The sequence below is a fragment of the Tachyglossus aculeatus genome, chromosome 9 (genome assembly GCF_015852505.1).
Source record: "Tachyglossus aculeatus isolate mTacAcu1 chromosome 9, mTacAcu1.pri, whole genome shotgun sequence".
Taxonomy (NCBI): domain Eukaryota; kingdom Metazoa; phylum Chordata; class Mammalia; order Monotremata; family Tachyglossidae; genus Tachyglossus; species Tachyglossus aculeatus.
The window spans coordinates 51,312,985-51,338,332 of NC_052074.1; the positions used below are offsets into that span (position 1 = coordinate 51,312,985).

Sequence of the window (25,348 nt, forward strand, 5' to 3'; positions counted from 1 at the left end):
TTTTATGGTATATGCCAGGCATCACACTAAGCTTTGGCATAGGTACAAGCTAATCAGGTTGGACACGGTCCATGTCCCACATGGGACTCTCAGTCTTAATCCCCATTTTGCCAATGAGGTAACTGAGGCATGGAGAGGTCAAGTAACTTGCCCAAGGTCACACAACAGACAAGTGGTTGAGTCTGCATTAGAACTCATGTCCTTCTGACTCCCATACCCGGGCTGTATGCCCTAGACAATGCTCTGTATTAAGCGTATACACTACAGAATTGGTAGACATGTTGGAAACTGTGTCTTCTGGAGGTGTTAGATATGTCCTCCTACTTAAAATCCCAGTGCACTGCGGGCATGTTTTATTCCCTTTGGTAAATGGGCCAGACAGAGTCTTCTCCGCTTGCCATTACATATTTTCTTTAATTTAGCTCTTTGTGGCTTTGTTGTCCCTTTCCAGTCGAGCCATGACACAAACTTTCTCAGGCTAAACATATGCAATCTTTTGGAAACAAAGGCCATCTGGCTTCTGGAACCCAAGGTATTTCCTTCCCATAATATGCCTTAGCTTTTCTTAAACCCTATTGATGTGCTCAGTATTTCCATTACATTTGTCTCATTAGGTTCCCTTACGTTCTAAGCCTTGCTTCTGTATCTAAAGTAATGAGGCTCGATGATTCCTGACCAGTGTTAAAAAAGTACTTTTCAAACTTGCTCTTTCATTTGCTTTTAAAACTAAACTTGGAGAATCCTTAGATTGTAAATTCCTTGAAGGCACCCAGTAAGCATTAAAGAAATACCTCTGATTAATGGGAATCTCTTCCATTCTCTTCCCCGTTCCCTTCTTAAAAGTAAGGAGGATAGAGGTTTCCCAAGCCCCAGCAGGGATGGTCACCTCCTTCTGGGAGGGGCTGATCATCTTGAAATTCCCATCCTCCCTAATGTGAACCTAGGAGGTTAGTTGCCTGAGCCATTTAGAGTGATGGTTGTCTGGCAGGGATCCAGGCAAGGAACAGCCAACTAATAGGGTAGTTTACATAAGACTCAATAATAATAATATAATGGTATCGGTTAAGCGCTTACTATGTGCCAGGCACTGTTCTAAGTGCTGGGGTAGATACAAGTCCCACACGGGGTTCACGGTCTTAATCCCCATTATATGGATGAGGTAACTGAGGCACAGAGAAATAAAGTGACTTGCCCACAGTCACACAGCAGACAAGTGGTAGAGTCAGGATTAGAACCCAGGTCCTAGTACTCCCAGGTCTGTGCTCTATCCCCTAAACAAAGCTGTTCTCGAAACAAGCTCGCTACCAATTTAGAAGCCCCACAAATCTACACCAGATGGACTCAAATAGACTTGTAACTGGAAGCCATAGCTAGCCTAGTGTAGTGTAGTGTAGACTCTCAAGCTAGCCAAAATACAACCTAAACCTAGACAAGTCACATATATGGAGGGTCTCAGAGGGCCAAGCTCCAGAGCTTAATGTGTGGGTAAGAAAGAATGGGTTAGGAACTGAGGAACATTTTAGCACAGTGATCATTGTTCAGGGTATCTGGATCCACCTGAACCAAAATAGCACCAAGCTGTTGGCACTAAAAATGGAGCAGATGGGTGAGTAATCTTTAAAATAATGACTGGGGGAAAGCAATGAATGTAGAAAAGCATGAGACATAGGTTGACATTATTCCTGGGATGGCGATAACTTAAGGCAAGGGAGTGATGGGGTGTCTTGAGAGTAGCCATTGGAGTTTGGGGGGCAAATAAGACTCCCATCAAATTGGGAAACTAGTAAATGTGGAAACAGTAGAAGAGACAGTGCTTTGATATCTCTTTGCTGGAAGCCTAAAATGATTACGCCAAGAAAATTGGTGAAATTAAAATATTTAGCAATATTATCAAACTCAGTACGTAAGCTTAGGGGTGGATGAACACTTGGAAAAACACAGCCCAGTGGGAAAAAGCCAGGACGGTTTCTGAGAGGAGTAATTAAAACTCACTATTCTGGAGTTTTCTGAAGGGATCAGCAAATGTGGATAGATGGGAATTCATTCATTCATTCATTCATTCAATTGTATTTATTGAGCGTTTACTGTGTGCAGAGCACAGTACTAAGTGCTTAGAAAGTACAAATGGGCAACAAATAGAGGTGGTCCCTACCCAACAACGGGCTCACAGTCTAGAAGGGAATCAGTAGACAGATGATGCTCAGATATTTCAAAGGTATTTATTAAGGTTTCACACCTAAAATCTTGGAAAAAAATTTAAGGAGGAAATTGGAGGAAATTTTGTTATTGGTAGAAACTGGTTTAAAGAGGGGAAATCAATCAATGGCATTTAAGGATTTAGTTATGTGACCCACAAACAAGCCTCATTAAAAGAACATCTCCTCCAAGAGGCCTTCCCCAACTAAGCTCTCATTTCCTCTTCTTTTACTCCCATCTGTTTTACCCTTGCACCAGGATTTGTACCACCTCCCCAAACCCCATAGCTCTTCTCTGCATATCCATATTTTAATTTATTTACATTTATGTCTGTCTACCACTGTAGACTGTGAGTTCACTGTGGGCAGGGAATATGTCTACCAACTCTATTATACTGTATTTTCCCAGTGCTTAGTACAATGCTCTGCTCACTGTAAGTGCTTAGTACAATGCTCTGCTCATTGTAAGTGATTGATACATGCAACTGATTGATTGAGGGATAAATGACCACCTTTCTGGAAGGCGAAGGGAAAAGATTGGAGTTTCTGCGGGGATCCGTGTTTGAACTGGTTTAGTTAAAATCTTCACAAGTGACCTGGAAGAGAAAATGTCCAGTGAACTTTTTTCATTTCTAAGATAGATGCCCCAGGCCCGTCTGGTGGGGAGATACCAAGTGATTAAGAATAAAGTGCAGGAGGGTTTCCTGATCCTGAACTGGAAAGAAACAGATGAACTTCAGTGTGAGAGAGTACAAAGTCGTGTTCCTAGGGAAACGAGTGCAAACTACAGATACATCATAATGGGTGCTGAGCTATTAGTCACAACTCAGCAAAGAGGTCTTGGAGTCATTATCAATGACTTATTCAAATCAGTACATCAGAGTGAGGGGGAAAAAAAGCAAACAAAATATTAAGGTATCTATGTGAAAAGTTGAGAGAAAGCTTCAAAACTAGTTGTGCCACTAGGTATTGATTATTATTGAACATCTGAAGCACTTCCTACGTAGAGTGTGACTGTCAGGGATGAGTGTGAGTGCCACATCACAAACCTCTAACACTACAATCAATGTCTTTTATCACGCTGTTGGTCCTGTAGTCCAGGACTAATGTTCTCCCATTGTTCTAGAAGGAAGACTGTGTCTTCACTGTGTGTCCAAGCATGTTGCAGTAGACAGGCCTAAGATAATCAGATATAACGCAACCTGTGCGTAATACTAGTTCTGACATTTTAGAGCCAGAAAATATACAAAGAAGGGAAAGTAAGATGATCAGGGTGGTGGCACAGGAGGATTGGCTGAAAAAGATTGCTTTCTTTAATCTGCAAAGGGGAAAAAAGTGTGGTACAAGATGGAAATTTCTAGAATAAATGAAGGGTGTGACAGGATGATAAAAAGAATCTTTGTTCATGAGATCTCAGAACAACAAGGCTTAGGGCACTCATCAAAGCTTGAAGGTGGGAGGTTCAGAGCAAACAAAAGTAATACTTTTTGCGAGAAAACTTCATTGGTGAGAGATCTACAATACCTTATGGAGGGTTAAGGTACATCAGAGGGGAAGGTAGGGGATGTAGAAAATTTAAGAAGGGTTTGAAATGTTTCATGGGTCTAGGAAAAGTAAGAGCTGCTATACTGTATATACAGTAACTTTGGTGGATGCTAATCAGGGTTGCATATCAGATAGAGCACAGTACTGATCAAGTGATCAATCAATAGTATTTTAGTGCTTACTGTGGGAAGAGCACTGTACTAAATGCTTGGGGGAGTAAAATAGAGTAGGTAGACATGATCCCTTCCCTCAGAGAGCTTAAAAACTAGTGGGGGGACAGAAGTGAAAATACATTATAGTACAAACAGCCACACATAAGTGCTGTGATAGTAAGGGAAGGCTGAATACTAAAGTGCTTTAGGAGGTAGTGGCAGAGTATTGAGAGACACGGGCTGAAAATGCAGCTGGTTTTACAGGACAGGAAAGAGGAGAAAACCATAGGCAGGAAGAAAGACAGGAAGTCATTTCATTTAGTGTAATAGGCTATTAAAAGTCTTTCTTATATGAAGACCTGCCTGGGATCCACTCCTGGCAACATAAAAGTATGTCAGTTATGCTCTGAGGGAGTGGGAGAAGAGGAAATGAGGGCTTACTCAGGGAAGGCCTCTTTGAGGAGCTGTGCCTTCAGTAAGGATTTGAAGGTGGGGAGAGTAATTGCCTGTCATATCAAAAGGGAGGGCGTTCCAGGCAGAGGCTCACGTGGGCACAAGGTCAGTGGTGAGATAGACAAGATGGAGGTAATCATAATGATGGCATTTATTAAGCGCTTACTATGTGCAAAGCACTGTTCTAAACGCTGGGGCGGTTACAAGGTGATCAGGTTGTCCCACGGTGGGCTCACAGTCTTCATCCCCATTTTACAGATGAGGTAACTGAGGCCCAGAGAAGTTAAGTGACTTGCCCAAAGCCACACAGCTGACAAGGTACAGTGAGTAGGTTGCCATTAGAGGAAGCAAAGTGGGGCTGGATTGCTCACACTAGGAATTTTGTTATTCTGGCTCACCAATGTTTTTGCATTTCTGGATCATATATGGAAATCTGCTTAAAATCCCTACGAAACATTCCTAGACTGTAGACCTAAATTATGAGCTAAAAGTTCGTACCTTGGGCTCTAAATCCAGAAATTATTCAGAACCATGGACAGCACAGAAGCGCCCATCTAACAGTAGCAAAGGATGTTAAAGAAATACATCTATATTGATTGATGGCCCTCAAAAATGCCAGGCACTGAGAAGCATGAAACTCCCCTTGATTAATTTGGAGATGCCTTATGATATAATGACCCCGAATGGGCCATTTTGAGAAGGGGAGAAGCAGCGTGGCTTAGTGGGTAGAGCATGGACCTGGGTTCCAATTCCAGCTCCTCCACTTACCTGCTTTGTGAGACCCTGGGCAAGTCAGTTCACCTCTCTGTGCCTCAGCTACCTCATCTGGAAAATGGGGATTAGACCATGGAGTACGTGTATCCTGATCGCTTGTATGTACCCCAGCGCTTAGTACAGTGCCTGTCACATAGTAAGCGCTTAAGAAATACCATAAAAAGAACATGGTGTAAGCCCCAACCTTGAGTGTTTCTCTGCAGGAATGCCTGGCCCTCAACTTGTTGTAGAGCCTTAGTTTTCCCCACCCGCCGCCCGCAATCCCTGCAGAACTGGAAATAGGCATCAGGAGCTATGGTGGAGGGAGGTTGGGTTCTAAAATCAAACTACTGGACACAAAGCCATCCGGTGTCCTATCTATACCGGATAGGGGACTGACCACTTGGAGGCATATTGTACAGAATTCATTCATTCAATCGTATTTATTGAACACTTACTATGTGCACTGCACTAAGCGCTTAGCACTGTACTAAGCGCTTTAAAACCGGATGACTGGTCACCTTAGGCATTACAGGATCTTGAGAAAGAAATCCCAGCTGTCATCAATGCATTACCATGTCCTCCGTTCTCTTGCCCCCAAGCAGAAATGCAATATTTAGCATTTCTAGGGCAAAAAAGCATTCAGTTTCTCCTATTAGAAAGAATTCATTTTTCCACACAAAATGTGTAAATGAGATATTTGCATCCTTTGAAGAACATTTAATTGGTGTATTGTGAAATATGGAAGCTGATTTTAGGTATTTCTAAATATTTTGGTGATCATATTTACATGCCCACACTGACTAGTAAATAGTAAATTTTGCCAGTTTTCTTCACTGTAAAATGTTGACGTATAATGCTCAGGATAATGTCTTGTGACTGAAAAGTTGTAAAAGCTGTTACCATTTTGGAAAACTCGTAGTGTTCTCAGTGCTGGTATCGTTTAGAGGTATTCTAGAGGAATATGCTTCTGATGTCATGGTGCACACGTGTACCCAGGCCAAAACTAAAAATCATAAGGTTTCATCTTGCTGAATGAGTGGAGACAGAACTACGACATTATCTTCAGTACTTGGCTAAGGTGGTGGCTGTCAAATGTAGTTTTATTTGCAAGGCGATACAGTTCTAGTCTAGGCACTGTTGAATTATATTGGTTCAAAATGCAGGTCCGGCCGAAGGTATTTAAAATAAAATAATTCTGTTTGTCTCTTTGCCAGGAGATGGCGCAATCACGCGAAATCCTGCCTCCCCATGATTTCTTTCCTTTTTTTTTCCCCCCACCGGGTTTTTTTCCTAATAGACGTTAGATACCATAGAGTGAGTGTCAGAACAGGAAGCTAAGGCAGAAGCAAAGAGGATGCTGCAGAGGCCCCTTTGTTATTTCTTTCCCTTCACAGAGGAGAAAATAAATGTGAGGATTCGTGATCTCCCGTGGTCAGAAATCTGAACAGCTGCAGAGCCTAGCTATCTGTCACACGTGTCCGGATGCAGGCGTCTTGAACCATGATGTACAATTCCTTTTCCTAAGGTAAGACCATGTATATTTCTTTTAATTGACAGGCGCCATGGGATTTCTATATGCCGGTGTCATTTGCAGAAGGTTTTCTAATAATGATGGCATTCGTTAAGCGCTTTCTATGTTCAAACCACCATCCTAAGCGCTGGGTATGATTTGTGTTTGAAGGATCAGGGGCTTCTGAGCTGTTGTGCAGTTGCCAGAGGATGGACACTTTGGGTTGGAATTGATGCATCAGGGTTTCAGTGACTCGCAGCAGGAGTCCATCTGTTGTCTCATTTGTTTTCCTTGTAAATGGACTGCGTTTCACCTGCCGAGCCGAACGGTGGGCCCTTTCTCACGCGTGAAATGCCATTCCTTTTAATGCTAGGCACTAATTGTAGTGCAGGAGGGAAGTGGGAGAACATGGCAGGATGTAGCAGACAGAGCCCAGGGCTGCAGAGAGTGCGGATCTCTCCCTTCCATCTTCAGACCCACACGCTGGGCCGCCAGGGCCAAATGGCTTTTTCCTGTTTCTGCTGAGGACCTGAGCTTTGACAGATGGGTTTTTCTCTCTCTCTTTCTCTTTTTTTTGCCCCTGAAAATTCTGTCTCTTCTCCCTAGAGACCAGAAATGGAAGAGTCACGTAATGAATTAAACAGGCTGGGGATGAGACAGCAGAACCCACCTCCGAGGGGAATCGGGAGAAATCACGGATTAAAGGGAACGTGGAACCAAGGGCTAGAAACAGGCTACAGGGAGGCCCTGGAAAGATTTTTCCTTAGTTCTTGATCTTTTATGCTTTGGGGGGATTGGGTCAAAGTTATGTAGATTCAATTGGGGTGCATCATCTTTTTTTATCATTTTTGTGGATCATGTGACATTAGCCGGGCTGAGGAACAGAATGACTCAGGAGGTGAAAATTGCATGCAACGCCCTGACTTCTTTCCACTTCAGTTGATTTTTTTTCCCTTTCAAACATCAGAAAAACAGTAGCCAATACCCTGTCCATCCCCCCCTAAAAAAATCACTGATCCTGGGGCGCTTGGAGGGGCAATGGATGGATTGTCTTTCCAAGATACAAATAGAGGATTTGAAGAAGTTGAATCTTTGAAAATATTATTGCATATTTTTTTCTGACACCATGAAGTGCCTCACCGCCTTTGAGGGGAGATCATTGTGGGGTTGGGGAGGGGCTGGGGAAGAAGAGTGGAAGGTTAGGGGGAGAGAAAGAGAGAGGGGAGATCAGACCCCCACCAATTCAGGCATTTACCCACACAAGCATCCTTGATGGAGCTGTGGTCATTAATTTGTGGTGACTTGCTAGGGTGGTTGGGGAAGGGATTTTGCAGAGAGGTACTTATGGCCTCAGCCCAGGAGATATTTCAGGAAGTAGAAAATACAAAGGATTTCAACACCATCTCACCCTCTGGGCTTGCCATTTGCTGATTAACTGCTTGTATTTTCTCAAGTAGTGGTGCCTTATTTCCCCAAATCTTTCCAGATGTATGCAAGACTGAAAATGTCAATCCTCTTATTTTGTACGTTGTCCTGAGTCTGTCTGTTTCAGGGTGCTGCTTTGGCTGGTTCTTTGAAATTCAAGTTCCTAGATGGCAAAAACCACATCTGCCTATTACATGCAGTCCCCAGCCCCAGAGGGTACTGGTTTACCCGTTCTCCCCACTACTTAGATTGTAAGCCCCATGTGGAACAGGGACTGAACCCAAACTGATTATCTACAGCACTCAGAACCGATCTTGACACATAGTAAGCGCTTAACAAATACCATAATTATTGATAGAACAAGACTAGCAATAATAGGCATTTGAGAAATAAACAGAATGAAGCATGATTCATATGTCAGAGTGCTTTGCTTTTACCCCTCTCCAACTATAATGGCAAGGGAAGGATTTTCATCATGAGCGGGCCTGTCCAATGGTGTCACATCCTTACTATCCTTCAGTCTCCAACCTTACCCTACCACACTCACTCATTCTCCTGTTGTCGGTTCTTAGTCCACCTACATCTTTGGCTTTTAGTATCTCTGCCTCTGCCAAATCCCACTGCTCCCGCCCAGGGAGGCATCAGAGCCAAGGTGTTTGGGTTGGGACGAGAGAGGCCGGACCCTGGAATCCCCCAGTCGCGCGCTCCTGCTGGCTGCAGTCTCCGATCAACCTCCTCTTCTTCTCTTCCTCCTCTGTGGAATGATCCAGCCCTTGAGCGGTTTCTCCTCTCTCCTTCACCCTTATTAACACCTTCCCCAAAGGAAGTGCTAGGGAAGAAAAAGAAGGTGAAACCCAGGATCAGTGGTGTTCACTTTAGCAGCTCTGGGAAGAGGTGTGATGGGGTGGGAGGTGGAAACTATTGGCAAAGCGGAGATGTGGAATTCTCTGAGCACTTCTTTTGTCAGTTATCCCTGTCTCCATCCAACACAGGTGATCAAGAACTGACTCTTCGTATCTATGCCTGTGTATGTGCAATTTTGCAAAGTCCTATAGCCCATATTTACCAACCTCAGTCCTCCTTACGCCCTCTCTCCCCACATGTCAAATCTCCAAGGCCATGAATACCTGCCTGCAAAAATACCCTTCTTCCTCCATTTAAAACAGATTCCAGTGAAAATTGAAGAAAAGGGAATAAAAGGAGAACGTGCATTTTATTTTAGTCAAACACAGTGCTGAATGGTCCTAATAGAGCTGCCCTGATCTTTTCTAGGCTGGAACTTCTTTGCTGCTTATTTTTAGGGTGTGAGGGCATTGAGCCTAGATATATATTTTTATGTAAATATCTAGGGGTCATCCAACTCTCACTTCATGCTTTGTGTGCAGCTTTTGGCCCTCTGCCACCTGGTAAAAACAAGTTGAGTTAAGTACCTTTAACCCAGCTTCACCTTCCAGATAACTCTCCTACCATGGGCCTGATTTCCATCCCCCATTGCTCATCTGCTATTCTCCCAAAACAGAATGAAATTGCCTACGGCATTCAGTGCACTGTCCTGTTTAAGTGTAAACACTTTGCTCCCCCCACCACGACCTGTCTTTCTGTCCTCTTTAGGGAACCCCCAAATCCTGGTTTCAAACTCCCTTTCTTGTGGCCGCAGCCTCCATGTCTTTGGGGCCTGGGAACTCCCTCCAGCAGAGCCTTGTAGTGGAGAATTGAGGAAACCCCTAAACAGCCCAGGGCTGGAGAGCCGGACTCAGCTGTCTATCTGCCTTTGCTCAGAGGTGACGAATGAAGCTCATTCTGGTACCCGTGGGGCACAACCAAAGGCTGCCTTGCCCCTGCTCAGAGTGGAAGCCCAGCATGAAAGGATGTCCTTAATATTCTCAGTTCTGCCAGAGCACATCTTCACTAACACAATTTGGCTAGAGTGCCGCCAGGGAGTTAGGGGGGATTCTTCTGATAAAATAAACGTGCTTGGGCACACTGCGAGGTGGGCTTGCCAAGAACCTGTACTCACGTGTGTATGGGCACGACCTGGGGGACGCGACGAGTGCTACAGCATAAGGTTTACCTAATGATGAATCAATCAGTTAATCAGTGGCATTTATTGAGCGTTCACTTTGTGAAGAACACTGTACTAGATGCTTGGGAGAGTACAGGAGTTGGTACTTCCCTCAAGGGGCCTGCAGTCTAGGGTTTTGCGGGAACACAATCCCATGTGTTATGTATGTGTATGTATCTCTCATTTATTTGGGTGTGTAGGGGATATGTGTTTGCTTGCATACATGTGTGAACCCAAACCCCCATCCACCAGCCTCCTTCCCCAAGTTTCCTTGTGTGACACTCTCTACCTCGACTTTCCCGCTTCCATGTTTCCCAGATTGTTTTCTCCAATTCCATGTTAACCAGTTTCCCATCCTCCCTTCCCTGTAACTCACTTCCTCTAAGCTCTCTCTTCACCAGCCCTGTGTCTGCCGGTGAGATGTTGACTGTGTTTTTGTAAATTGGAGGGCTTAAAGAACTAATAATAATAATATTTGTTAATGGTATTTGTTACGTGCTTACTTTGTTCCAGACACTGTATTAAGCGCTGGGGTGGATACAAGCCAATCGGGTTGGACGTAGTCCTTGTCCCACGTGGGGCTCACAGTCTCAATCCCCATTTTACAGAAGAGGTAACTGAGGTCCAGAGAAGTGAATGAATTACCCGAGGTGAATGAATTAGAACCCATGACCTTCTGAATCCCAGACCAGTGCTCTATCCACTATGCCATGCAGGAGAGCCACCTATGTCAGAATTTGCGATACCAGCTCTAGCCCATCTTCAACATACTACAGCTCAGGAAGGGGGAGAGGGAAGGTGTGGGCATCCATCACATTCAAGCCAACGCCCAGACTGTTTGGGGTACTGGGGCCTAAGAAGAAGGAGCTGCCAGGTCACTGCATGGCCCCCAGCAGGTTCAGTGACTACTGACAGCAACTTGCTTTATGGTCTTTGAGTTGAGGTGAGACCCTCCGTATGCTCAAGGCAAACTCATTCACCAGCATTCTGGGATTGAGGTCTAGGAGAACAGGTAATTTTTTGTCATTGTTGTTCAATTCCACACACCACCAGGTGAAGCCCGGGCAAGGAGCTATTAAATGATTCTCTTTTGGTGGGGAGTGATATGCAAGTGATATGAAGTGGAGTGAACTGAGGTCATGGTCAAATGATCTTTCTTTCCTTTAGGCCTTTGAGGTTTTCTAAGGAGACTGTGAGCCCACTCTTTTAGACTGTGAGCCCACTGTTGGGTAGGGACTGTCTCTATATGTTGCCAATTTGTACTTCCCAAGCGCTTAGTACAGTGCTCTGCACATAGTAAGCGCTCAATAAATACGATTGATGATGATTATGAGGAAATTGAGGTGTGGGGGAGAAGAAGAATGGAAACACGGGTGATCTGGCTCAAAAGCTACTGATTTGAGAACCCTAAGGTCTGACTTGAACAAAATTCATTAACATTTGACTATCTTCAGGGAAAATTAAGAACAATTCAGGTTAGAAAGCACTCCTATCCTTAGGCATTCCAAAGGATCAGAAACTACTTCTTTAAGTACCATAAGAGGAATAGAGCAGTCCCAGTGACAGAGGAAAAGTAAGAGAAACTATGATTAGATTCCACGGTGGCTACCACCACCAAGCCCAAAGCTACCATTACTGGTCGGGCCGACTTATGGGGACAAGATTTATAGGAGTTGGTGGAGACTGGAAATCTGAGAAGCAGCTGCAGGGAGCCCAGCAGGAAGCCAAGCAGCTGTAGCAGGGGAAGGTAAGTGAAACCATAGTAAAGGTCACCTACCACTCTGTGCATATGGTTCTAGCCCTGGAAGTCTGTTCAGTTAGTTATGGTAGAATTTTGTTCAGGCAGGTAACGTATATGCTAATTCTGTTGTATTGTACTCTCCCAAGCACTTAGATCAGTGCTCTGCCCAGAGTGCATGCTCAATGGATGCCTGCAACCATTTCTTTTGGTATCTCATCATGGTTTATTGAGAAGGACAAATATAAGAAGGTTCCTATTTCCTCAACATCATTCTAGCCGAAATGTGTACTGAAAACATGTTATGTGGAACTAACTAAACTTCGGAGTTTTGGGGAAATAAATTTCAGAGGCTCTGGGGGAGGTGGGAATGGGTAGGGGGGATAAAGCCAAGAAAACTTTGCAAATTTATCTTGAAGTGAAAATACTTTAAGAAATTCCACTTTTAAAATTCAGTGGTGTTACCATGAAATGCTGAAGGTCCGGAAGGTGGGGCATCTTAGCGCCTTTGGTGGGTTTCAGTGTGAGGGCAGGTTCTGGAAGAGTCAAACAATCCTGCTTGGCATCTGCTTATCCAGGAGGTGAAGGCTATAATTAGCAACTGTGTGACTTCGGGTAAGTCACTTAACTTCTCTGTGCCTCAGTTACTCCATCTGTAAAACGGGGGTTTAAGACCGTGATCCCCATGCGGTACATGAACTACGTCCAACCTGATTAGCTTGTCTCTATCTCAGTGCTTAGTGCAGTGCCTGGCACATAATAAACACTTACCAAATACCGTAAAAAAAAATACTGAACTATATGGCTTGGCCAGATGTTTAGGGGTGGGGAGTAGTTGAAGTTTCCTTCCCCTGGACTCCCTGCAGTGTGTACGAAGGGGGTTAATTGTCCCTTGCTGAGGCTTCAGGTTGGGTGCTTCTTTGGCAGGAATGAAGTCTTCTACGAACAGAATTCTCTGAACTGGGGCAACCAGCCCAGTTTTAGATTCCCATGCTAATTCCACGCAAAAATCCCTGCTTTCAGCACCAGATGTATGGGTCTTTTTATTGGGGCATGATAGACATCTCTTGTCACTAGGTGCATTTCTTCATTCTGCTTCGTGTAAACTAGGAAGCTTCTCAGATTGAAAGTCACAAAAGAGAAGAATTTGGTTTAAACAGCTTTCCAATTCAATGTCAATTTCATTCATTCACTCATTCAATCGTATTTATTGAGCGCTTACTGTGGCAGAGCACTGTACTAAGCGCTTGGGAGGTATAAGTATAAGGCAACATATAGAGATGGTCCCTACTGAACAACAGGCTCACAGTCTAGAACGGGGAGACAGACAACAAAACAAAAGACGTAGACAGGTGTCAAAATCGTCAGAACAAATAGAATTAAAGCTAAATGCACAATATATTTCACGTTGAGCCTTATTTACCCCCTTGTTCAGAAGCAAACAAGGCAGCAACTTCACCAACAAATGGTTTTACCTTCCTGCCCTTCCATCGGCCTACGACGGGCACTATGTTTTTAAAACTTCTTCCTATAATGCCCCATCTTTTCTTCCAAGGTTCTGCTGAGCCGCTTCATTCTCACAAAATGCCCTCTGCAATCTGCTGACTTCCGCCCGATTTTTTCACTCAGTATATAGGCCAAATGGAGTTTTGCATGTGTCAAGGCCGATGAATCATATCTTAGGAGAGAGGAAGGCTTAATGCTCCAGTTGAATACTAATGTCTCCCTTCTGTTTCTAGAATCCATCCTCAAGGAACTCAGAGCACTCTACAAGCACTGTCTAGCCTGATGATACCATGTCATCCAGAGACAGCTAGGACGCAGATATCAGCAGCTGCATTTTACAGATAAGGAAATTGGAGCATGGAAAGATAAAGTGATTTATGCAGATAGTGCAGGTAGTGAGAACCCAGGACCTCAAACTCTGTTATCTGTCTTACAGGGACAGGACTATGCTGTTTTAGTTGAACATTAAAGTTTCAGAAATACAAAGCATAGGCTATTATGTGGGGAGTTTGTACATATCTCTCAAGCACGTTGAGCTTAATTCAACTGCTAAATAGTACCAGGTTGTGTATGAATTAATAGATATAGTCATAATATTTCTTATCATTTCACTTTCTTGACATTTCCAAATATGGGGCTTCATATTTTAGTTCACCACTCTCTGTGTGAGCCCACTGTTGGGTAGGGACCATCTCTATGTGTTGCCAACTTGTACTTCCCAAGCGCTTAGTACAGTGCTCTGCACACAGTAAGCGCTCAATAAATGCAATTGATTGATTGATTGACTCCTTTGAATATGATCATTAGGGTTAGAACTACATACCTGACCAAATTGGTTTTATATCCAGTTCTATTCAGTTTTCTTTCATTTGGCAAGATTGACACACAGGAGACTTTACATCTTCACACGTTAAGATATTTCAGTTTTGAGTGAAGCCTAGGGTATGACAAAATTATATAGAAGTTCTGAGCCAAGTTGAAGCTGAACCCTGTTTCCAAAGAAAGCAGATAAAAATCACTTTCTCAAAATTTTCTTCCTGGGAAAACATATTCCTAAATCAGCTGATTCTTACTAAATATATCATTGAATTGTCATGGCTCAGTGGAAAGAGCACGGGCTTTGGAGTCAGAGGTCACGGGTTCAAATTCCGGCTCTGCCAATTGTCAGCCGTGTGACTTTGGACAAGTCACTTAACTTCTCTGTGCCTCGGTTACCTCATCTGTAAAATGGGGATTAAGACTGTGAGCCCCTCCGTGGGACAACCTGATCACCTTGTAACCTCCCCAGCGCTTAGAACAGTGCTTTGCACATATAAGTGCTTAATAAAAGCCATCATCATTATTATTATTATTTGAATTTCTTATTTGGGGTACTAAATCATTTGTCATATTTCAGAGAATGTGTTAAAATAATGCATACTTTAAGAACACAAGAATATAAAAAAATACCCTTAGTCATCAGACTTCTGACAGGGACAATAGGAGAAGCAGTGTTGTCTAGTGAAAAGAGAATGGACCCGGGAATCAAGGATGTGGATTCTAATCCTGGCTCTGCCACTTTCCTGCGGTGTGACCTTGGGTAAGTCACTCTACTTTTCTGGGCCTCAGTTTCCTCGTCTGTAAAATGGGGATTCAAAACCTGTTCTGTCTCATTCTTAGACTGTGAGCTCCATGGAAAACAAGGACGGTAACTAACCTGATTATTTTGATTCTACTCCTGTGCTTGTACAGTGTTTAGCACATACTAAGCATTTTACAAATGCCAAAATTATTATTATTGTTATCAATATTATAACCAGAGTGGTGGTTGCCCTACTTGATATCCATCTTAATTATATTGGGTGTTCCTTATACCATCCCTATCCTTCCCTTTTACATCTCTAACTTTTCCCTTAAGGGGCCATGATGGAACTCTTATCGGTGGCTCTTTTGAGTCGATTGGTGTTTTCTACCTGTACATCTTTCTCCCATGGTCAAGGATCACATAAATGTACCATCTGCTGTGGTTTCTGGCTGAATAGATTATACAAGTGATATGAAACATTTCCTCTGACTCCCAGGACTTTTCCAGTTATTAAAACCTTAGATAAATCTATAGTTTAGATCGTTCAACTTAGCGTTTAGATGCTTAAACTTTTTTCTCCCGGTTTTTCAGAGAGTTTCATCTTTTTCTTTACTGCCTCAAAAACTCCTCATTGCAGGTCTCCTCTGTTGTCCCTCCATGTCTCTGTACCATTAACAACAAATAAGCAAAACACAATTCTACTTACCAACTGGTTTCATATAGATGGACCTTCAAAAGAGCATCTTTGGAATGGAGACATATATGGCTCATATCTGCCCTGAGTTAAAGACAAGCAATGTCAATGGAGCTGACAACTTTAAGCCCGAATTGCCAGATAGCTTGTTAATAGTCTTGCTTATTTTGCCATTTTTGATTTCCTCTACAATCAATCAATTGTACTTTTTGAGCATTTACTATGTGCAGAGCACTTGAGAGAGTACAGTAGAACAGAATTGGTAGACATGTTCCCTGCCCACTACATGTTTACAGTCTAAACTCTTCAGTTTTCCTGAAAATCCATCCACATGTTCTAGTGTCCTTCCAAAATTCCTCAACAAACAGATGGTTATATAATTTAGGAAGGTGGGCTGAGTTTCAAGTTATGACTCTTTCTTTCCTCAGTGGAAGGATGGGCAAGTGAGTCGAATCATTCGCATCCAACTAGAGGATAAAAATGTTCACCATTTGAACAAATGCCTTTGTTTCTTCATGCTCTGGATCAGGAAGCAGATACGGTGATCAGGTTATAGACATTTTAGGCATAGATGCATTTATGGCAGAAAAATATCACATAGTCAACTTTCAAGTGATTTATCTTTATGCTGGAATCTGACTCTGACACAAGTACAATGGAAGCTTCAAGTAGCTTGGTGAAGTAACACAAGCTCACGAGCGGTTTTGATATGTTTCTGATGTCAATAGGAACTCATTAAAAAGTCCAGGTTCAAACTGTACCTTCAGTTATGAATGCTCGGCTTTTATTTTGTGTTAAGGAAAGAATTTGGTTCTGGCAGAAACGGAGAGCAGAACTTCAGCAAATATATTTATGACGCTGTTGTTTCTATCAATATTTTCAGAGCACTGTTTGTGTTTCCTTACTTGGCCTCACAATGGATTTTTAGATACCTGTTTCTTTTTCTAAAAGAGAGTGATGAAGTCTAAAATAAATTGCCTAATGTCCAATCTTCCAAACGTTTTCCAAAGTGTGAACCCACTCTGATCATTTCAATTGTCAAAAATCCTTATTAGGCCTCTGCTGAGTTAGAGTTTTCAGTGTGGGGAGAATTTCAGTGTGTGAAGAGAAGCAGCGTGGCTCAGTTGAAAGACCCAGGCTTGGGAGTCAGAGTTCATGGGTTCTAATCCCAGCTCTGCCACTTATCAGCTGTGTGACTTTGGGCAAGTCACTTCACTTCTCTGTGCCTTAGTTACCTCATCTGTAAAATGGGGATTAAGATTGTGAGCCCCACGTGGGACAACCTGATCACCTTGTATCCCCCCAGTGCCTAGAACAGTGCTTTGCACATAGTAAGAGCTTAACAAATACCATCATTATTATTATTAATTAAGTTTAGGAGACATGATGGGTTGATTTGTTGATAGTCAAATTTAGTAGTGTATTGTATAGGATGTAATGTATGTAATGTATAAGATGTCACCATTGGTAATAGATTTAAAGCTTCAAATTTTTGGTGCCACATGGAATGGTCTCTTTTCAAGCCTTTTCAGTTGATCCTGGAACACTAGTTACAGTTGTGATTTCCACATCGTAGGAAGGGCAGAGCGAATGACTAAACTGTCGAGGGAATAGGGCATCTTCAGATGAGGATACATCGAAAAGATTAACACCCTCCAGCCTATAAAATGAAGGCTGAAAACAGGCATAATTTACAACATCATGAAAGGTGTGGGTAGGTGAAAGTGCCATTTTTGTTCCCCAGATCCCACTAAACCGTGGTTAGGATGTAAGCTCGGAGGGGATGCCTAAGACAAAGGGAGATAATATGCAATAATTGGCAAGCATTTGAGATTTATTACTACTGGAAGTCGTGCAAAAACAATAATAAACTGAAGGAACGTTTAGATAAATTTATAATCGAGAGGCCCATAGTGGCTTATTGAAAAGAACTGTCAGAGATTGGGGACGTTCAAGGAAAGAAAAGTTAGGGGTGTTAGAAGCAACACCCCAAATCATGCAATTTGACATGGAGGGCACTGCTCAATCTTTCACTTAAAGCATTCTCTAGTGCCACTGTCAAAGACTGAGCAAATATGGCATCATTAACATTCTTAGCTCTCACCCAGCATGCATCAGAGAAACCTAGCATAAATGTATACATTTTAAAACTTCAACATGTCATGAGGTCTATATTTCAAAACTCACTCACCCTTCCCTCTCCCACCCGCAAAATAAATTCAGTTCTACTCAGAGATTTATTGTCAACACCCCTATCCCCCGACTCCTGTTGGAAGTGTTAGTAAACAGAAAAGCGAGGAGATAAATGAGAGATGACATTCAGGGCGGCCAGATGACAAATGAAATCCTTGAAGCTTCCCAAGTTTTCAAGGAAAGGAGAGCATTTTGAGAGTGATTAAATTGAAATCAAACTACAGGGCCAAATTACATGTGTCTTCTGCCCCAGATATAGTTAGTAATGACTGTACAGGAGCGTTCTGAACTTGCTATGGAACTGAAATGTTTCCATTTTCTTTCTGTATTCTGACTTCTTCTGGTTTTGCTTTGATCCTCGAGGGGGGTGTAACCTGTTAGTTATTCAGAGGACAAACTTTTTCACTTAATCTAACTTTCCACATCTCCCTCTGTACACTCTTTCCATCCATCTCATCCCCACCCACCAAATAATAATTCACTTTAGGATATATATTGTCTGTGCTTCAGTTTCCTCAACTGTAAAATGGGAATTAAAGTCATGTTACCCCACTTCTGTAAGCTGTGAGCCCCATATAGGATAGGTGCTGCATCCAACCCGATTATCGGGTGCCCCAGTGCTTGATACATCGCAAGTGCCTAACGTATCACAGTCATGTTTATTAATTTGAATTCTTCTCAAGTATGAAGTGAAACTGAAGCTGAGTTTCTTGAAAACGGGAAATTGTCCAAGTATAGGAAGAGTGGGAGAGAGAGGGAAGAGACAAAGCAGGAAAGGAAGAGACTGCAGATATAGAGAGAAAGAAAGAGAACTGGGATACAGAAGGAGGGGGAGATCCTTGGTCTAGAAGAAAGAGTGTGCCTAGTTCAGCAGTATGACAGAAGAGTAAGAGCAATAGGCAGGAAACTCAGTAACTCCCACATACCTACTCCAACCTTGAGCAACTTGGTTTAACCTTTTCTGTCTCCTTCGTCCATTAAATACATCCACTGGCAAGTTTATAAACTGTTGTAGTATTTACCGTAGTAAGTCTATGGTGAGATACCAAGCCTCTTAAGTTTTGAGAAGCAGCATGGCCCAGTGGAAAGACCATGGGACTGAGAGTCAGAAGACCTGGATTCCAGTCCCAGTTCTGCCAATTTCTTGCTGTGTGACCTTGGGCAAATCACTTAACTTCTCTGTGCCTCAGTTTCCACAACTATAAAATGGAGATTAAACACCTGTTCTCCCTCCTAATAATAATAATAATAATGATGGTATTTGTTAAGCGCTTACTATGTGCAAGGCACTGTTCTAAGCGCTGGGGAGGTTACAGGGTGCTCAGGTTGTCCCACATGGGGCTCACAGTCTTCATCCCCATTTTACAGGCGAGTTAACTGAGGCCCAGAGAAGTTAAGTGATTTGCCCAAAGTCACACAGCTGACAATTGGCAGAGCCAGGATTTGAACCCATGGCCTCTGACTCCAAAGCCCGGGCTCTTTCCACTGAGCCATACTGCTTCTCTGCTTCTCCTACTTAGAAGGCGAGCCCCAGGTGGGATAGGGACAGAGTCTAGCAGCGTGGCTCAGTGGAAAGAGCACGGGCTTTGGAGTCAGAGGTCAGGGGTTCAAATCCCAGCTCCGCCAGTTGTCAGCTGTGTGACTAAGGCAAGTCACTTAACTTCTCTGGGCCTCAGTTACCTCATCTGTAAAATGGGGATTAAGACTGGGAGCCCCCGTGGGACAACCTGATCACCTTGTAACCTCCCCAGAGCTTAGAACAGTGCTTTGCACATAGTAAGCTCTTAATAAATGCCATTATTATTATTATTATTATTATTATTATTATTATTATTATTATTATTATTAATTAGCTTGTACCTAGCCCAGCACTTAAAACTGTATTTGACACAACTCCCGGAGGGGAGGGATTGTGTCTGCTAACTCTTTCGAACTCTCCCAGCACGTGGTACAGTCTCAGCATACAGCAGAGGCATACAGAATGCTAATTCACTGATAGATTGAGGGGCCAAATCTGATTGCGTTCTTGCAAAGAATGATCACTCTAGACCATTCAGAAGCACTTCGGTTCAACAACGAAGCACATGTAAGAAATAAGCATTAATTGATTTGTCTTATTTTATACATTTAATGGGTAAGGATTTGGTTTGCTTTATCTGCTGGAGTAATCTTCTTTTACCAGATCCTGTGAGGCTCCTCCTCCTCCTAAAATAAAAAAAAACTCATGTGTCTGGGTGTTTAGGTGTGTATATATTAGTACAAAAAACAAACTAGCATTCCATCCAAAACTGAGCTGATAGAATAAATAGGCACAGTTTGAGTACAGAAATTACGGAGTGTCTTATTGGTTCAGTAAGTCTCCAAATCTCCACGTCCTTCCTTTGTGTGTCTATAGTGATTTCCATGCAGGTGTGTCATGAATGTCTTGATTTAATAAGACCTCTTTTAAACCCCTCACCTTTCTTCAATGGCTGAGGTCTCTCTTGTATTTTCTTTCCCTTCGATGGTTCTTAAACTGAGTTTAAAATTAGCTGTTTTTTCCTCTTGCTTGGCACTCATTAAAGAAGCTATAATTCTACTTTCCTTTAAATAACAACCCCTCTTCACTCATTGTATTATTTTGGTGTTTAAAATAATAAGATACTGGTTTTCCTTAATACTATTTTTTTGTTTAGCCAGACGAGTGAATTAAGCAGGAAACAGGGTGTTTACTTTCTGAAATTTCTTTGGAGTAGAGGGGAACACGCTCCGGGGCTTTTGTTGCTTTAATTTTCAAAGCATTGCGGTGCAAATACAAGGTGTATCTCTTCTTGCTTCAGTGATTTTACAAATTATTTATTTAGAAAAGTTTACTACTCCCTATCTTAGAGATGTGTTGCCAAATTTGAGGTGGCATAAAAGGCATAAGGATATAGAAATGCCACTTCTGGGTCCTTACTTTCTCCAATAATGGAGGAGATGTGACGTTTGACTGAGAATGAGCCACCTCTCTTTAAAAAGTGAAGAACATGTGACTTCATTTTTTTTTTATAAAAGAGGTGTCTGCTAGCTATAGAATTTCTTTTTAGAAGTGTTCAAAACCATCCTGCCTCTTTCTCTCCATTCCCCACTCCCTTCTATCAGTTTTGCCTGGTACTGGTAATGTCTCCCGTGGATCCTTGTAAATTCTTCCTTGCTGGCCTTACTGACTGTTGCCTTCCTCCAGTCTGTTCAGAATGTCATCATGCTCATCACCTTTTGATGACAAATCTCTCATCACTGACCCCCTTTCCATAGCTGCTCCTCCCCTCCCAGTCATTGCAGTGGGTCGCCGTCATTCTGTGCACCCAATATAAATTCCTGACTTTGGGACAGTAATCTGCTCATCCTCTTTTGCTGTACTCATTCCTGTTACTTTCTAATCTGCACCCTTATTGTTCATTTGTTTTATGGTACTTATGAAATGCTTACTATGTATCAAACACTGTCCTAATCGCTGGGTTAAGTACAATTAGGTCAGGCACAGTTCCTGTCCCACATAGGGCTCAGAGTCTTAATAATAGTAATAATAATAATGACATTTATTATGTGCTTACTATGTGCAAAGCACTGTTCTAAGCCCTGGGGAGGTTACAAGGTGACCAGGTTGTCCCACGGGTGGCTCACAGTCTTAATCCCCATTTTACAGATGAGGTAACTGAGGCCCAGAGATGTTAAGTGACTTGGCCAAAGTCACACAGCTGACAATTGGCAGAGCTGGGATTTGAACCCATGACCTCTGATGCCAAAGCCCGGGCTCTCAGCTCTTTCCATTGAGCCTCGCTGCTTAAGTAGGAGGGATGACAGGGATTGAATCCCCTTTTTACAGTTGAGGAGACTGAGGCCCAGAGAAGTTAAGTGACTTGCCCAAGGTCACACAGCAAGCAGTGGGAAGAGCCATGATTAGAACCCAGGTCTGTGACTCTCAGGCTCATGCTCTTTCCATTGGGCCATGCTGCTTCTCATTATGTCAGCGATCCAGCCTGGGCCTCACTAACACTCTACTTCAATCAATCAATCAATCAATCAATCATATTTATTGAGTGCTTACTGTGTGCAGAGCACTGTACTAAGCGCTTGGGAAGTACAAGTTGGCAGCATATAGAGACAGTCCCTGCCCAACAGTGGGCTCACAGTCTAGAAGGGGGAGACAGAGAACAAAACCAAACATATTAACAAAATAAAATAAATAGAATAGATATGTACAAGTAAAATAGATAAATAAATAGAGTAATAAATATGTACAAACATATATACATATATACAGGTGCTGTGGGGAAGGGAAGGAGGTAAGACGGTGGGGATGGAGAGGGGGATGACGGGGAGAGGAAGGAGAAGGCTTAGTCTGGGAAGGCCTCCTGGAGGAGGTGAACTCTCAGTAGGGCCTTGAAGGGAGGAAGTGAACTAGCTTGGTGGATGGGCAGAGGGAGGGCATTCCAGGCCAGGGGGATGATGTGGGCTGGGGCTCGATGGCAGGACAGGCGAGAACGAGGCACGGTGAGGAGATTAGCGGCAGAGGAGCGGAGGGTGCGGGCTGGGCTGGAGAAGGAGAGAAGGGAGGTGAGGTAGGAGGGGGCGAGGGGATGGACAGCCTTGAAGCCCAGGGTGAGGAGTTTCTGCCTGATGCGCAGATTGATTGGTAGCCACTGGAGATTTTTGAGGAGGGGAGTAACATGCCCAGAGCGTTTCTGGACAAAGACTATCCGGGCAGTGGCGTGAAGTATGGATTGAAGTGGGGAGAGACACGAGGATGGGAGATCAGAGAGGAGGCTGATACAGTAGTCCAGACGGGATAGGATGAGAGCTTGAACGAGCAGGGTAGTGGTTTGGATGGAGAGGAAAGGGCGGATCTTGGCAATGTTGCGGAGCTGAGACCGGCAGGTTTTGGTAATGGCTTGGATGTGAGGGGTGAACGAGAGAGCGGAGTCGAGGATGACACCAAGGTTGCAGGCTTGTGAGACAGGAAGGATGGTAGTGCCGTCAACAGTGATGGGAAAGTCAGGGAGAGGGCAGGGTTTGGGAGGGAAGACAAGGAGTTCCGTCTTGGACATGTTGAGTTTTAGGTGGCGGGCAGACATCCAGCTGGAGATGTCCTGAAGGCAGGAGGAGATGCGAGCCTGGAGGGAGGGAAAGAGAGCAGGGGCAGAGATGTAGATCTGGGTGTCGTCAGCGTAGAGATGATAGTTGAAGCCATGGGAGCGAATGAGGTCACCAGGGGAGTGAGTGTAGATCGAGAACAGAAGGGGACCAAGAGCTGAACCTTGGGGAACCCCCACCGTAAGGGGATGGGAGGGGGAGGAGGAGCCTGCAAAAGAGACTGAGAATGAACGACCTACTTCCTAAACCTTACGCTTGATCTCCTACTACAGCCCACCCCGCCCACTCCCCAATTTACAGGTGAAGAAACTGAGACATAGAGAAGCTAAGTGACTTGGCCAAGGTCACAGATTGGACAAGTGATGGAGGCAGGATTAAAACCCAGGTCTACTGATTCCTGGGTCCGGGCTCTTTGCTCTAGGCTACTTCGCTTCATTTTAAATCTTTCTGAAATGGCTGTGCTTGCATCTGAAGTTCTGGCTTGGTTTTTAGTGAGGAGTGTGTGCTTTACATAGTTAAAGTGTGTGAGACAGAAATCACCACATTATTAATATTTCATATTGCCAGAATGAACATATGCAGGATGCCATTTTCTTCAAGACTGAAGAAAATTATTTAGGAGGCGGGGACTGGTGAGCTTTTCTCTAATCATGCCTTTCCCTCTCGTGGCCCTCTCTTGTGCATTTCTGAAGACTTATAGGAGTATAAAAGGGCCATTACTGAGTCAGTCCAAAATAGTGTGATTGTTGCCCTCTTCAGCGCCCATCCTGAAGTAAATGAGCCTCAGGTCTCAGAAAAGGCTCTCAACCTGAACCCTTTTGTTTCCTTTTAGATTTTGGGGTCTGCTGTTGTTCATTCCAATCGTTTTCAGCACCTAGCCAAACTGCTCTCGCTCCATTTTCTGTCACTGCTAGCCGAAAGGAAAATGACCTTGGCAAAACATAGGAGGATACCCTCTGTATATACCAAGAGTATTTACAGCCCTCCATGGCTTTCCCCTTCCCTCGTTAAAGTCATAGCATTGCACTTTGGCTTCCTTCTCCCTCCTCTGACCACATCTCAATGAACTGGGCCTCTTTGAATTGGAGCCAATCAGGCTGTGCTTAATAATAATGACAATGGTATTTGTTAAGCGCTTACCATGTGCCAAGCACCGTACTAAGCGCTGCGGTAGATACAAGGTAATCAGGTTGTCCCATGTGGGGCTCACAGTCTTAACTCCCATCTTTACAGATGAGGTAACTGAGGCACAGAGAAGTTAAGTGTCTTGCCCAAGGTCACACAGCAGACAAATGGCGGAGCCAGGATTAGAACCCACGACCTCTGACTCCCAAGCCCGTGCTCTTTCCACTAAACCACGCTGTCTGATCCTAATTGACACAGGCCCTCTCCTTTACCCAGTCCCAGCTCCCATTCAATCAGATCACAGATTACACTGGATGGAAGTCAGCCCACTGGATCCTGGAGACTCTCAGGGACATTTGTAATGAATTTAATGCTATCCTCAGTTCTGCACAGCTTGATCTTTGCCCCCTGTTTTCATGACAGTTAATTCTACTGACGTACAGGACAGTTTAAGCTTCTAAACTCCCCTAGAGTCAGTGCAGAGCATGTTTATATTAATAGGAAACAATGTATCAATCCTGGGAGCACTTTGAAGCCAAACAAGGGACTGTACAGATCCAAACTCCTTCTCTCCATACAAGCGATAGGAGGAATGCTTCTGAAATCTGCCTGGGTTGCTACTAAAATTCAGACTTAATCCGATTCCTGAAGATCCACGGAGAGTGAGATCGCATGATCACTCTCTTGTGGGTGTAGATCTTCTCAGCTCACTTTAGCAACCCTTCTCCTGTTCGAGGTCCTGTCCCGAAGACTACTCGCTCTTCCTGCAGGCTGTACGCCCCTCCTGTAGGCTGTAAGCTCTCTGAGGGCAGGGTTTGCATCCACCAACTCTCACAGTGTACTTTCCCAAGCTTAGTACATTCATTCAATCATATTTATTGAGCACTCACTGTGTACAGAGCACTGTACTAAGCGCTTGAAAAGTGCAATTCAGCAACAGAGACAATCCCTAACCAACAACGGGCTCACAGTGCTCTGTACCTAGTAACTGCTCAATAAATTCATTCAATCGTATTTATTGAACACTCACTGTGTGCAGAGCAATGTACTGGTTTGATTGATGATTGATATCTCACCCCACGGCTCAAACATATAAAAGTACAAATTTCCACATCTAAAACACTTAAATCCTTAGACATTCATTTCTTCTAGGTCCTTGTGCATTTTTATGACCGTGTGCTCCTGTGAGGGCTAACAGGCAAATGTTTTCCTGAATGCATTACCACTATTATTATTGTTGTTGGTTTTCATTCATGTGAATACAATTAGTCTATTTCTTATGCATGCCAATGGGATATTGGTATTAAATGATCTC

General features: G+C 43.5%; 1 protein-coding gene across 1 annotated transcript in view; it reads left to right on the forward strand.

The window, feature by feature from the left end:
* Nucleotides 1–6,421: 6,421 nt before the first annotated feature.
* The window catches only part of LOC119932515 (sodium channel protein type 2 subunit alpha-like), a 98,807-nt gene continuing 79,880 nt past the window's right edge, over nt 6,422–25,348 (forward strand). The window contains exon 1 of the mRNA XM_038751761.1: nt 6,422–6,626. The gene's annotated coding sequence lies outside the window, so the exon portion shown is untranslated. The remainder of the gene's footprint in view (nt 6,627–25,348) is intronic.